Below are 16,529 nucleotides of genomic sequence, written 5' to 3'. Positions count from 1 at the left end.
GTGTTTGGCCCACAGGCTTGCTTTACTTTCAATTCACCACCACCCTCCTTAGCAAAAACTTCTTGGAGTTCTTCTTGCTACTGCATGAAATTTAGATTTAAAATAATAATTGAGTATTTGCACCCATACACCTTTGCACCAGCTAGCAAACTCACTTCAGTTGCTCAGCATCCCATCCTGTAACCATAACGTCTCTAAGGCTCCAGATGAGGGTTGGGCTTTCTTGGATTTCTACAGGTTTTCTTGGGCTGCAGGTGAGGGTTGCTTTGTAGCTTTAGCATGGGGTTGATTTAGACTACTGGAAAGGGGGGTGCATACATGGGGGCGGGGCTGTGGTGCTTTATGTGCTGTTCTAGTACTTGCAGTATTACTGTTACAGAACAGTGAGGCGGTAGCCTGCCAATCACAGAAATCCCTGCCATCGTGGTTAGGGCATTTTCCTCTTCAGACCAATGCCACTGTAACCATAAGGAACATGGGTGAGTGACATGCCAGGGCAATACTTCCAATGTGCTTTGGGTTGGCTGTATATGAGTAATTTTAAAAATAATGTCCAACTAGGGCTCTTGTTTGAGAGAACTGCAACTTCTGTAGACTTTTTCCTATTTTGACATATGCACATCATAAATGAAATCATTTGCCAGACCTCATTATGTTTTCCTCACCTAACCACAGCACAGTGAAAATGAAATATTTTCCAAATTACTAAAACAAACTCTTTATTATTATATTTTTATTTTTATTTTTTTGCTCAGGTCCATGAGTAGTCCAAACATATAAGCCACAAGTTGTCCTAAAAAGACTAAATAAACTGCTCTGCCCTTGCTACTTTTTATTTATGCCTTCCTGAACTTTTAGCTTGGCTACAGGCCTGTTTGTTTGCCTTGCTTTGCAAACCTGAAGTCGGCTCTCAATGGCACCTTTCTGGAGATCTTTGACAGCAGCGAGGTTAAGCCTAAGAGTAGCAATAGAAATGAGCAAGTGAATTTTCTTGAATACCCTGTATAAGCCAGAATTAGTCATATAGTATAACTGTATGTTTGGGGAATGTTCAAAAGTACTTGAAAACATCACATTATTCTAATAGGAAGCAAGTGGGAAACAAGAAATATGTCTAATCATATTACATAGATCTTTCCAGCAGATGGACTGTAACACACTACAAATCAAACTGGAGAGATACTACAGATAGTTTACTATATTAACACTGATATTAGCCAAGTGCATACAGTTTGCCATATAAAGCTGAGTTAGGGGAGCTCTTACATATTTCTGTTGGGTTTTCAAAACACCTGCTGGCTAAAAAACAGTGGCTTCTCATACTGTAATTACTTAAATGAGCTTTTCAAAATAGAAGAAATCATGGTGCATATCTGGTAGTTTAGGATGACTGCCCAATATGCAAAATGAAACCATTTGCTGGTAATAACAAGCAAAACTGAAATGAAGAGCATAGCTGATATGATCAGAGTGTGTCATGGTTCATTAAGGGATCTGTTATGCAAGATGCAGCTCTGTTTTGTGTCTTCCTTTTTTGCACTGAATTTGAACTCTGGATACAGCGCAAACCTGCTTGAACATGGCCTTTCTATTCAAAGAGCCATGACTACAAAAAATAGTTTGTGTGAGATTTCATTGCCTAAACCACTCTTCATCACATCACATTTGTAATTGTATCTCAACAAGGAGCTGAAGGGAGTCTCTCTCTCTCTCTCTATATATATATATGTGTGTGTGTGTGTAGTATTTCATTTATAATTTGTATTATAGCCTCCCTTCCTTCAAGAGAACACAATGCAGCATAGAAGGGGATCTCCATCCAGGCAGTGACCACATTCAAATCTGCTTAGCCTCAGCAAAGTTGCTGCACTATTTGCTGTAAGACAATGGCGCTCCCATCACCAGCCCTGGCATCTATCAGATGTCTCCATCCATCAGATTTCTTCATTTGTACTCTTGTGGGCTGAATGCATCTGCAGGAGAACCAAAGAACTGATGGACTACATCTATTAAAAAGGCATATTCTTCTTCTCATCTGCCATATATCAAGCAAGAACACTTCTACAACTGCATGGAGGTATTCACATGACCGAGTGGGGGATTGGGCAGGTGGGGGAAAGTCTGTGCAGTCCTTACCTTCTCCTGAGATAAGCAAACAACCCCTGCTGGGAGTGCTGACCATGCTACTTCAGAGCCAGGATGGCACATCCTGGCCTCTGGGTATCCCACAATGGAATTCCTCCAGGAGAGGGGTGCACTAGACCCACGAGCTTGGTGTTAAGGGAGCACTCGCTCCCTTAACCCTGGCTTACAGTTGGGCTAAAAAGCCAGACTAGGTGGTGCTGCCCCACTGGGATTGGGCCCAATTCCAGCGGTTCTCACACACAGCCTAACCCAGACTGGGCTTCCCTCTGCCCTCTTTACACTCTTCTTCAGACTTTGCCTCTTATTTCAGTGCCAAGGCTGAAAACATCCACTGAGCTCTCTCCCCTTCACCTCCTAGCTCTCCCAAATTCTTCCTCCACCATCTCCCTTATTCCTTTCCTGTTTCCCCTTTGCCTCATTTGATGAGTTGATTATCCTGTTATCCTCATCCAAGTCCTCCACATACCCCTTTTTATCAACCCCCTGCTAAATCCTGGTTGTCATCTCCTCTGCCATTATCCCTTTTCTCCACCCCAACATCAACTTGTCTCTCTCATCTTGCTCCTTCCCTGCTGCATTCAAACATGCCACCATCTCCACTTTCAAAAAAGCATCCCTTAACCCAATCCACCCTCTCCAGTTATTGCCCAGTCTCCCTTCTAGCCTTCGGCTCCAAACTCCTAAAGTATACTGCTTACTCCCACTGCCTTTGACTCCAGCTCCACTCTGGATCTCCTCCAATCTGGCTTTGTCTCTTGCACTCCACTGAAACTGCTCTCACAAAAATCACAAAGGATCTCCTTACTGCCAAACTGAAAGATCTCTATTCTGTCGTCATCCTTCTTGACCTCTCTAGTCCAGTCAAACATTCTGGCTCTCAACATAAATGTTCCTGTAACCTTATGTTGACTCTATCAGTTTTTATTCCATGTAACAAGTGCTCCATACAGCCTGGGAAACATCCTACTTGTCTGTTGGTGACTGAAACTTTGAAATGAACACATGGCAAGCATGTGCACTATGGCAAGGTGAGCCATAGCTCAGGGATACAGCACATGGTTTGCATGTGAAAGGAAGCCAGAGATCCACTCTCTAGCATCTGCAATTAAGGGGATCTCAGAGCTAAGAAAGACCTCTGCCTGAGCCCATGGAGAGCTGTTGCCAATAGGAGTCGATAACACTGGATCAATGGTCTGACTCAGTATGGCAGCTTCATAGATTCCAGAGAGTCGTGAAGCTTTCAAGTCTTATTAGGAGACTCTTAAATTCATTTGGAAAGACCATGATCAAGCAAACCCATCTCTTTATTCTTTATATGAAAAAATGATATTTATTTATTTATTTATTTATTTTACATTTTATATCCCACTCTTCCTCCAAGTAGCCCAGAGCGGTGTACTACATACTTGTGTTTCTCTTTCACAACAACCCTGTGAAGTAGGTTAGGCTGAGAGAGATGTGGCTGACCCAGAGTCACCCAGCTAGTCTCATGGCTGAATGGGGATTTGAACTAGGGTCCCTCCAGTCCTAGTCCAGCACTCTAACCACTACACCACGCTGGCTCACCTCAAAGCAGTATACAACTCTGTAAATAAAAACTCCTTTTAAAAGAACAAAAAAGAAGATAGAAGATCCAGCAGTTTAAAGAAAGTTACTGAGAGTATCCAGCATCAACACAAAAAAATTACTAAGGCGAGTGAATTAAAGATTCCCTAGACTGAAGTCTCCAAGTAAGACAGTCTTCACCATTTTGTGAAAAGTTGGAAGGGGCGGAATGAGCCTGCCACAAGAGAGAGCCCCAGTGCAATGGCCCACCCCCATGTACCAAGCAACCTAACTTCAGTGGGGTGCAGAGCAGAGTCTATCCAATCAGTGGATAGACTCATAAGGAGCAAGTGGTCCTTTAAATATCCTAAACCCAAACCACTGAGGGCTTTAAAGGAGATCACTCTGAAGCTGCAACTGGGTTCAGGAACAAACCGGAAACCAATGCAAACAGCAAAGTAATTGAATGATATGCTCCAAATAGTAGGGCCCCAACAGTAGCAGCCTTCCTCAGCTGTAGTTCCTGACACTCTTCAGGGACAGCCCCATGTAGAAGGCGTTGTAGCTCTCCAACCTGGATGTGATCAAACTCGTAGCCAAATTCCTTTCTGTGGACCCCATGCCGATGACGGCTTGTTTCTTTTTAGCATGGCAATACCACTGAATTCCACAACCAGCCAAGTTGCTTTTAACAGTTCCCCCATGTTCCAAATGCAGCATGCAGTTGCTGTGGGATGACAGAATGGAAGGGAAACACTCTGGCCTTTGCTATCAGCCAGTGGACTAAAGGCCTCTGGGAGACAGCACTCCTTTCTCCCAGGAAGACTATCGTAGCCAGAGGAAGGCCTGCCCGGCTCTGACCATCAGCCAGGGAAGGAGCAGCTGCAAAGAGCCTGGTTATGCCCTCCCTGCTGGAAAGAGCACTCTTTTGTCTCAGCTGACCACTGCCAGTTGCCCTGGTGACTATAGTGGAGATGGGAGGCATACTCTGGCTTCTGCCCCTGGCCAGTTGCTGGTGTGTGTGTGTGTGTGTGTGGGTGGGTGGGTGTGTAAAAGAGGGGTTATGTTAATGCAGGTTATTGTAAGAGTGCACTAATGCACCACAGAAATCGTTTGACTGAAAAGTGGTGCTCAAATATTCAACATATTAAACTAAAGAAGTGTTGCTAAAGAAGTATTGCTGTGCCCCCTGCTCCAAGAACCCGAATGTGCACACAGATGTAGCAGACATGCTTTGTGGCCAAATATATGAAGTGTAGCATTTTCCCATTAACTGTAGCAAATCAGATCGGAGTTTGCAGTAATATCTGAGTTAGATTTTCCATCATTATTTGGCTTGTCTGGCTATTTCTAGTTTCCAAAATAACCGTTAAGTGAGTTTCATTCCACTTTTAAAATAACCACTGCTTTGTTTACAGAATTAGATCCATGTGAAGGCCACTTCACGTGTTACTCTTCGGACATAGAGATTAATTTCACTGTCAGGAAAAAGAAGTTGTGCTTTTTAAAAAATGTGCCTAATAGTGTCCTTTTGGCAACCTGTAGACATGTTGGGGAAGTGTAAACGCTTTGTAATGACTCCAGCCTTATTTTGCTTACATTATTCATTGCTGCAATATGTAATTCTCCCAAATGGTTGTTATTGGTTGATTCCAGTTATACATTCCTTAAAAGTACAAGCCTGAAAAGTTTGTTTTAGCTTCAGGCTTTGAACAAGAATACATAAAACACCAGAGAATGACTGTGTCGGGTCCCATACGGCACGTATCACGCATGGCTAGCATGTTTGTACAACTGTCTGGTTCATGCTGGTTGCACAGCCATATGGTATCTTTTCCTTGAACAAATTAAGAATGACCTATTGGAATACTGCATCCAAAACCATTCTCAGCAAGTATAGAGAAGAAAAGGATGTTAAATGTGAAATCAAGGGAGGTGCTATGAATTTCTGTGGGTGCTAGCACGGTTTACAGTGCAATGCAGGACCAGCCAACTTGTAGCCCACAGTCAGTGGCAGCACCATTAAAAATATTGGGGGGGGGGGGGCACAGAAGGGGCAAAGTGAATTTCTGGTTGAGTGAAGTGTGTCCCCACATGTTAGATTTCTGAAACAGAAATGGGCAAATCAGCATCATCTCTGGACCCAGGCCTCAGAGTGCAGCAGAACATGGCCCCTGGTAGCCTGCCAAATTCTCATCAAGGTGTGGTAATATGCTTGCTCACAGTTTTGCACTCATTTTTTTAAAATGTGAGATGTGGAGATATTCCATATTTCAATGTGAGTTCCCTGTGTGTTATTTATATAGGTCACAGAATGATATCTGTTTTGAGACTGTTTGACCCTCCATGATGAGGTTGTGGTGTGCACTGTAGAAAATCATGGTGACTAGATCATTGTTCTCAAGAAAGGTTACAAGTGAGGCACCAGTCAGAACTGGGAAAAAGCATTATTGCAAAATGGAACAGCTACCACCTGACCATCATCAAGCAGCAGAGTTGGTCCTGGAACACCCTAAAGAGCAAACCTGCTCCTTTAAGGACAGTGTGACTCTATGAGTACTAGATTAGACATTTCATTCTGGATCCATTTGGCAGGCCACCACATTAGCATCTCCATATTATCATGACTGACCTTATTAGCCCTTTATTTCTGTCCTCCATCGTGTGTGCAGAAGGTCATGTATGGGGCCATTTTGCTATGTATATGCATGTTTGGAACCTGCTGCCAGTTTTGACTCAGTTTATGCAGAAAAAAAGACAAATGTGGCCTTCACGTCTGATATATCACATCAGCATTTTATTTCTACATTGGTGTATATCCGTGCCACATAGTCCTGAGTGGATTATGCTGTTGGAGCATAATAGTGATAGGTGAACTTCCCTGCCCCTTCTCAGTTTGATTCAGAATTGAGCTCAGCAAACACCTTTTCCCCCTGCAGCCCTTCCGCAAAACAATTGGTTAATTCCAAATCCAATTCTGAGCCAGTTAAGACCATGTCACTCCTAATGATGTTATAAGGAGCATGATGAGGTCCCAATCCCTCCCCTTCCCTCTCATCACTTTTAACTAAGGATAGTGGCCAGAAAATAGGCCCTGTCACTATTCATTCAGTGGGGCACTTGGAAGTGGGGCACTCAGTGGGATACAAACAATGCCAAGTCCTCTCGTCTCCCTAAATCACTGTGCTTACAGGCTGCAATCCCACTTGGGAGTGAGCCTTACTGGGTACCCTGTGGAATGACCTTTTGAGAAAACATGCATAGGGTGTTGTTGTAAGGCAGTTTCTGGAGAGGGCGGAGGATGCTCCCCCTCAGAGAGGAGGGGACTGACTGAGTGACCTTCTGCCTTTCTGGGGTGCGCTCTGCCTCTGCCTGCCTGATGCTGCTGCCACCACTGTTCCAGCCCACTCCATCCACTGCCACTCCTGCTTGTCAGTCCATCATGGTTTCATGCCTCCCATCTGGTTTGAAGTGCCCAACTGCATTGAGCCAGTGCTGCTTTTCAGTGGGACCAGCCCCGAGCTCTCTGTGGCTCCAGCTGCAGCTGCAGGATATTCCCACCTGTGGGCCAGCAAAAACAGTTCCCATGGCCCAGATCCAGCCCCCAGGCTTCAAGTTGTGCAGGCCTGCCATGGACCTACCAGTGCTTTTTTCTCTGGCACTCCCTTTCACTTGCTAAATAATTCCTGGATCCATCCCTGGCCTCCCACTTTCTTGAGGATTCCACCAGTGATCCAATAGATTCTGCCCTACTTCAATTTTGCCTAAATGTGGATCACTGTTTTGGTAATCAAGAATTGCTTCTCCTAAATAATGATTAGAAGGTAATTAACTGACTGTTTCTGGAGTGTGATGTTGCAACCTGAGGTTTAGAGGGTTGGTTTTTTGTTTTTTGTTTTGGTAATGCGACCAGTTTGTGTGCCATTGCAGCACAAAATGATCAATTTACTGTTGTCCTAATCAAAGCCAGCAATCTCAGTCATCATGGCAGCACTGCAGGTACATGGCCAGCAAAGTAATGTTTCACAGCTGCTTATTATGATTGCAATTGGACAAATGGCAGAATACCTCATTCTGTTGCTGTTCAATGGTTTCCCTCTGACCCAGAAACAGGAAGAATGGAGGTGTTTTTGATTGCCTCTCAGAATTACTTCCTGAGCAAGGAATCCTGCCTGTAAGAAAGAACCACATCCTTGGAAAGTTGTTGAATTACACATGCCAGCAAATGTTTGCCCTTATAAACTCTGTCACAGCAGTACTATAGCTAAAGCCTGACATTATGATGTTTGATGTATACAAAACAAATGTATAATAAATGCAAGTTAATTATGCATTTCCTCTACCATGTTACTAATTTATAGATTATTCCTTCTGGTCGTGTGTGTGTGTGTGTGTGTGTGTGAGAGAGAGATTTGTTTTTGCTTATTTGGTGGATGTCCTCTTATTTTCTCACCATGGTGACATTAAAATTGAACAAAAAACCTTCTACTCTTTCTTCCTGTGATGTTTGCTGGCTGCCTGGATATTAACATTTGAGGTTTCTTTCGAAAGCCAATTCATACCATATATGTGTGAAAGTGCATCATCATACGTATGAAGTTCCACTCACAAAATTCCCTTTGAAGTTCCCTCAAAGCCAGGGTGCTTGACCTGGAGAAGCTCAATGAGGCAGAGGTGTATGGATGAGATGCTTTGGGAAGTGATAGAGGCATCCCACTCCCAGGCTGACAGCCCCTCTGCTGCCATGGAGAATAAAGGTCTCAGGGAAGGAGGACATCAGTCTGAGGAAGAGAGAAATACTCTCCCAGCAGGGACCCCTTCTTTGGGTGACGCACTCATATCCTCTCACACAAAGGATACTCCTCCAGGGGGTGGGGGCCTCCTAGTAGTGGGTGATTAGATCATTAGGGGCATATAGAGATGGGACTGTGACCTGTGTGTAGACTACATGGTGACTTGCCTGCCGGGTGTGAAGGCTGCTGATGTCACGCTGCATCTAGGTAGGCTGTTAGGCAATGCTGGGACGGAGTCTACTATCGTGATGCACATTGGCTCCAATGACGTTGGGAGGTTGCAAGTAGCCTCCCGGCCTCGGGGGGCTCTCCAGGATGCCTGATGCACTCATGTGGGGCCTCCTGGAACTTCCAGGGGCCAGCCAGAATGGAGTACAGAGAGTGAACAGAGAGGAATTCCTCTCCTTCTCTCACAACACTAGAACCAGGGGTCATTCCATGAAACTGACGGTCAGGAAATTTAAGACTGACAAAAAAAAGTACTTTTCCACACAGAGCCTAATTAATCTATGGCATTATCTTCCACAGGACGTGATGATAGCCACTAGTTTGGATGGCTTTAAAAGGGGCTTAGACCAATTCATGGAGGACAGGTCTATCAATGGCTACTATTCCGATGGCTATAGACCACTTCCAGCCTCTGAGGCACAACCAGTTGCAGGCGAGCAACAGCAAGAGAGAGGGCATGCCCTCACCTCTTGACTGTGGGCTTCCCAACGTCATCTCAATACCAGTTGCAGGCGAGCAACAGCAAGAGAGAGGGCATGCCCTCACCTCTTGACTGTGGGCTTCCCAAAGTCATCTCAATACCAGTTGCAGGTGAGCAACAGCAAGAGAGAGGGCATGCCCTCACCTCTTGACTGTGGGCTTCCCAAAGTCATCTCAATACCAGTTGCAGGCGAGCAACAGCAAGAGAGAGGGCATACTCTCACCTCTTGACTGCGGGCTTCCCAAAGTCATCTGGTGGGCCACTGTGTGAAACAGGATGCTGGACTTGATAGGCCTTGGGCCTAATCCAGCAGGGCTGTTCTTATGAATATTTTGATAACCACACAGAATTTCATGGATAAATCTTTCCACAATAGTTTTTGTGTAGTGGCCAGTTGTAAAATCCATAAGTCTGGTGATCCTTTTGTCTATTCTAGGGGTTGCTTGACTTGATCCCCAAGTAGCAAACGAAGCAGATAGAGGTTTATGGTCTTACCAAAAAGTGAATGTTCTGCCCCACAGGCAAGTCCTGAAGTGCCTCACTGCCCAGAAACATGCTAGAGCTTCTTTTTCAATGACAGAACACATCTTTCCAGATGTAGTAAGCAATCTGGAAGCAAAAGCAACTGTAATTTCCCTGTCCCCTTTTTGCTAGATCAAGACAGTACCCAAACTATATTCAGCAGCATCAGTGGTTACAATAGTGTGCCCGTTGCTATCAAAAGAAGTGAGAGCAGCGTATTCAGCAATGGCTGATTTGCTGGCCCAGTTAAATGCTACATTCTTTTTAAAAAGAGTGCACCACAGTTCTGAGATCATTATCCTAAAGGAACGGATGTAGCTCTCGTATCAACCAAAGTTGAGAGAAACCAGAGTGAGGCCTGAGAAACCAGAGAAAGGCCTGGGCTCAGAAGCACTCCCAAGCTACGTACCTGGTCCTTTGGGAAGAGTGCAACCCCATCTAAAACAAGAAGATCTATCACGTCCTTCAAAGTATGACCCCTCAGCATGCGTTCCTCTGTCTTGCTTCAATTTATTATCCCTCATCCAGTCCATTACTGGCTGTAGGCAGGCATTTAGGTGTGGGGTCTATGCCATTTCCTGATGATGATGTCATGGAGAAATAGATTTGGGTGTCATCAGCATATTGATAACACCCTGCTCCAAATCTCCCAATGATCTCGCCCAGCAGTTTAATGTAGATGTTAAAAAGCATCGGAGTCAGGATGGAGCCCTGAGGGATACCAGACAATAGCTCTCATCTGAGAGAGCATCTATCTTCAAAGCGACACCATCTGAAATCTACCAGAGAGATAGGAACGGAACCACTGCAAAGCAGTGCCACCTATTCCCAAATCCCCCAAGTGATTCAGAAGGATACCATGGTTGATTGTATTGAAAGCCACAGAAAGGTCCAGAAGAACAACACAGTCACACTCCATCTGTCCATTCCCTGGTAGAGATCATCCATCAGGCTGACCAAGGCAGTCTCCACCCAATAGCCTGCTCTAAAGCCAGTTTAAAATGGATCTAAATAATCAGAATAATCCAAAACTCACCCTCTGGGGTAATGAAGGCTGTGTATTTGCGATAACATTTGAGCAGAGGAATTTAACGATATACTGAAGACAAGTCCAAAATTGTGAACACTACAGCCTCTTTCAGAGTAAGCAGCATTTCACTGATATTGGGTAACAGATGACAATCCACTACTATGTTGGAGTTCACATCTCTTAAATTTATACACATTCGAAGTGTACCATTTGGTTTTCATAGAAGAACAATGGGAGAGACCTATTCAGATGAATTAACAGGTTCTATGATGTCAGTATGCTATAATTTTAAGAGCTTCTCTCTAAGTGGTTGGCGCAATGCTATGGGCACATTTCTCACTTTATGTTGTACAGGTATTGCATTTGCCTTCATCTGAATTTTATGTTTGAAATGTATGGCAGTGCTCCAGGATTATTGGCAAAAACATCTGATAAATCAGCCATCATATCAGCATATGGATGCTCCATCGTCTGTAATACAAGTTCCTTGCTGTTTCGGTCTAACGTTATTCATAGATCTTTCTGATGTTTCCAGCCCAGTATTGTGACACATACACTTTCCCTTCTGCAGTACATCCTTTGTATTCCAAGAAAGCAGTGAAGTAACCATTTACAGCAATAGGGGATCCTCCATTTCCCCATGGGTGGATGCCTGAAAGCGGCAAGTGCAGATCTGATGTAGTAAGGTGTTTCTTGTAAACTAGATGAGAAATGATAGTGTATGGAGAACCAGAATCAGCCAGCATCCATACTTCATGGCCATTAAGTTTAATTTGACAATGTGGAGAAGTTGGCTCTGATTCTGTCACACAATGTTGTCAGGAAGTGGTTCATCTACCTCATCCTTATATAGCAAATCAGTAATGGAGTGGACTGCAGACTTGCAATCCATAGCAAAGTGTCCCTGTTTTTTGCACCTGTTACAAGTGACCTTCTGTGCAGGACAGTGAACAAAATTGGCTTTGTGGGCAGACTCTCTACATTGGTAGCAGTGGTAGCTCCTCTTTTCTTGTGCTGCCACTACGGCAGTGCCATATGAGAAGATTGGGTTTGGAAGGATTTAGACTGGACAGCCTGGATTTCAGGAGGTTGGTTTTGGGGTACCAAAGAGAGCAATTTGGCACAGTGAAGAGTATTTTCCACCTTCCTAACCATCTCTATAACTTTATCCAATGTAAGATTCTGCTCCAATAGCAGTTTTTCACACAGTTTGGAGCAGTTTGTTTTCATAACAATCTGATTCCCGATCAGTTCATCACTAAAGTTGGCAAACTCACAGGTTACACTTATGACATGCAATGTTGTGACATACTGATCTATAGATTCACGAGGCAGTTGGGATCTAGAAGATAATTTGTAACATTCAGCAATCACATTCAACGTAGGGTTGAAATGATCACGAAGAGCAGCTTCATATGCAGTCAATCAATCAGTTTTTATTACAGCCGTTGGCCAGCCAAGAGATAAAAATCAGAATAACAAATATAACTAATATACACAAATAGTAACTGATAATAACACACAATAAAACAGTATACAAGCATCCAGGATAGATTACTTTAAAAACAGTAAAACAGCTCCTAAAATTGAGACCTTAATCTCATAGCAATACAAAAAAATTGGCCACCACTTTTGTGATCTCACAGCTTGTATCTGCAAGGCAATATTATGTATAGAAAAGCTCACACCTTCCAGGAAATCTAACTAAGAGGGGGAAAATAAATTCTTCTCTAACACCTCCATATAAAGAACAATATAACAGAACATGGGTAACAGTTTCCAGGAGGCCAGAGCCACAGGGGCAGAAAACCGTAGCTGAAGAATCCTTAGCAAACCTCCTTTCCAAAAGAGAGGAGGGCAGCACATTTAAGTGAGCCCGAGCAAACGTAACCCGAAACTTGGAAAAGCTAAACATAGTTAGATAAGTTGCACCTCTATCTCCCATAGCAGGGGAAATCCCAAAATGAGCAGGTCCTGTTAGCCGAAGACGTAAGTTCCTGACGTCCAATGTCATGCAATCATAGAGATAGTATTTCCTTCATCTTATTATTCTCCAGAGTAAGTACCCTGTTTCCCTGAAAGTAAGACCTACCCCGAAAGTAAGACCTAGCAGTAATTTCTGATGTACCGCTAATTGCCCTAGTGCATTTTTGGGGGCTAAAATTAATATAAGACACTGTCTTATTTTCAGGGAAACATGGTAGTTCAGAAGGAGAAAGTCCCAATGGCATTATTTTGTTGTTTACATAAGATAGCCAGGGGTTTGGATAAGAGTCCAACCATAAATAACAGAAGAAAGAAAAATCCCGAATCTCAAAACAGAGTTTGATCTGTCTAGCAAAAGTAAATTCCCAAGCTTTACAGGCTATAGAGAAAGACCCAGATTCCAGGCAAAGAACAGAATATGACACACACCTAGACACTGCAAAGATTGCTCTTAGGAATATAGACTTTACTGGCTCCAATTCAATTGTTACCCCCCTGTATCCATAGTGAGGCTCCAAAAAGTAACTGAGCCACAATCTTAGCCCGAAATACCTGGAGTGCCATTGGTATATACTGGCCTCCTTTAGAATAGCAGAAGCGCAAAAAGGCACTCAGAGTTCTACAGGCTATATGGATGGAGGACAGCCTGCGAGTATTCCAGTTAAGATTATATTGGGGGGAAATGCCTAAATATCTATATTTGTAAACCTGCTATATGAATTGGCATCCCCTTCCAAGTTGGCAGGAAAGGGCAAATGTTTATATATCTGTAGACCTTCAGGGCCCAGGCAGTGAAGCAATCTAGCCTTCTGCTTTGCTGGAGTAAAACCAGGGGTCTGTATAGCGAGGAGGTAATTGCAGAAAAAGGACTTCCATTGTTTCCAGAGGAGAGCAGGTTCTCCTGGAGTGGACAAGAAAAAAGATGGTGGTGGGAGCTGAGCTATGCTGCAGTGGGCATCCAGTGAACAACAACAGAGTCCAAGATTGAGAAGGGGAAAGTACCTTCAGAAGTTGTGCAGGTCAGGAAGCTGGAGGAACAATCAGCAGCAGCGACAGCAGAAAGCAGTGCAGGAATGTTGGCCGAGTAATGCAATGAAATGAAGTTGCAGGAACATTCACAAGCTTTGCAGGCTCAAAATCCCTCATTGCCAGATATTTTATAGCCGCTTCCCTCACAAACACAAAGTAATCATATATAGATTTAAGTAAGAGATCATTCCGAAACAACTCCATTTTCTCCTTCTCCATTCCCTCCCATTTTCCTCCCTTGACTCTACCCCCCACATTTTCTACAGGATCTCCACCGGGACAAACTTCTAAACAACAAAACATAAAAGATACTGGATAGAATACAACTCAAACATTTTACAGAAACACCATAAGCATCTCCTCACAAGAAAACCTGTAAAAGGTTGCCCTGGTATTTCCTACCAAATAAAAGAGTGAAGTATATAACATTTGGGGCCTATGTCGCATCTATTCATTCAGCCATAATCCAAGAAGACAAGGTGGAAGACAAGAAAGTCCTGAGATTCAGAGCAAATAGGACAGACTCTTAATAAAAAAAACACTCTAGTGACTAATCAGCTTATGCTGCTCACCAAGTATGTAATAAGATCAATGAGGTAAGAACAGAACTTCTTCCCACAAGTCACCTTGATCAATTATTCAAGCAAAGAGAGTAATTCAAGTGCACACTGTATATTAAAGCAAGTTCATATGGAAGACAGGGAGCAAGACTTGATTAAAAGAGCTTTCAGGTGGCATTATAGAATTATTATTCATTTGTAAAAATATTGCAGCAGGTCATGGTTGACTAGAGCGGCAACCAGAAGTTATATGTGTATGCTTTCACACTGACTGCTGTCAAGTAATTACAGATCATTCTTAGCCTGTTGTTTTCAAGCATATTTGGAAATTACTCAAAGTAACTTCCGAATATCATGGATGTATAGCATGCCATGCCATAGAATTTTACATATTGATGGGGAAATAGCTCAATTGTCCATTCATGTTTCACCAAAGCATAACTCTTGGCATGAGATGGATATGTATTCCTTCATACACTATTAGACATTTTTTGCAGAAGGCACTTCTTTGCTTGTTATCCTTAAAGTAACATTTCCTATGTCTTTTTTTTTTAAAACAACAAGCAGTTCTTCTACAACATACCCAGATTGATTTTATGGTCCTAGACTAGCTAAGCTGCCACTGCACCAGGATTAAAACCAGTTTAATATAGTCTGTAATGTAGTCTCGGCAGAGCCAGATTAAACTAGTACGGGGCCTGTAGCATAAATTATAAAGGGGCCCTAAATTCTAAAAATGCACATAAATATTAAAACATAATTTACTTGCATAGTAAAGTAATTCACTGAGTCATGAATGAATGAATAAAACAAATGAAAACAAATATTCTTATTCAAATTCATCCCCAGAGTAAATCTTGCTCTGATATTAACAGCAGATGGTTTATCCTTCGATCAGCTTTTTAAAAAGCTATTATTTTAATGTGCAAACAGTGGATAAGGCTATTAGCACCTTTCAGGGTTCCGGGGGCGGGGTGGTGGGACATGGGCATCACCATCTCATCCAGCATCGTAAGGAAAGCGAGCGTGACAAGAAATTTCCAAGAGCCAGGGGCAGATCCAGCAGGAAATTACAGGGGGTGCAACAATAATCCCCCCCCATAAAAGATTCTCCCACACACAGATATAAAACTATTGGGGCTTGGGTTTTATCTCTCTCTTGCAAATGCACTATGCCGGGGGTGTCCAACACAAATCTGGTGGTGGGCCAGATTAGATTCTGATGCACCTCTGAGTAGCCACACATAGCATTGCACCCACCTCACACAACCTTCTGTCTTCCTCCTCTTCTCTGCTCTTTCTCTCATTCCTTTTCTTCCACACACACGCACCCCTTGCCCTGCCACTTAAATCAGTTGAATTCACTACTTTTTACACTAAAATACACTCAGAGAAAGATTGGTTTATTGGGGGGGGTATTTTTAGAAGAAATTCTGAACATACCTGCCAATACCAGATTTTGCATGGATAATCCTGCCACCCTTCCCTCTTCTCTCCCTTACAGAGGTGATCTGATTTGCAAAGTCTTTTTTTTTTTTTTGAAGCAAGTATACAAAAATAAACTTTTGGTGGGGGAGCATGTTACAAGCACAAAGCAAAACAAAACAGCAATGATTCAAAGGGGAAACATGTTGAGAAAGAACCATTTCTCATATATTGCTATTTAAGCTATTTTGAGAACTCTGTTGCTAAAAAAGCAGCATATAAATATTTTTAATAAGGGGGGTAGGGGGGAGAAAGAAACACACAGAGACCAGATTAGAGCTATAAACAGCCATTTTGTCAAAGCATTCCTCTTCTCCCCCCCCCATTATTTTTTAAAGCTTTTAATACATTTATACTGACTAATTTCCTCACAAGAAGGTGGGATGGGGAGGCCTTTTCTTACAAATTTGTACTAGAACAATTTTGGCATACTTTGAAAATGATTTAAAAGAAGCTTAAAACTCTCTCTCTCTCTCTCTCTCACACACACACACACACACATGGGGCGAGACTTCTCACACATGTACACACATACAGTTCATGGGGGTGTGAGGGGAGAAAGAAAAACACTTGACCAAAGGAACAAATCACACACAAACAGAACAAACAGCAAAGGGTTGGTTTATACAAAATGTTTTACTTTCCTTCTTCAAGCAAGACCAGTAGCATCCTTGGTTCTGTAGTTACATATCAATTCCAAGTGGGGAGGAGCACAAGACTCCAGC

This window comes from Hemicordylus capensis, chromosome 1 (genome assembly GCF_027244095.1).
Source record: "Hemicordylus capensis ecotype Gifberg chromosome 1, rHemCap1.1.pri, whole genome shotgun sequence".
In the NCBI taxonomy this organism is placed as follows: Eukaryota; Metazoa; Chordata; class Lepidosauria; order Squamata; family Cordylidae; genus Hemicordylus; species Hemicordylus capensis.
This window is presented reverse-complemented; position numbering follows the sequence as displayed.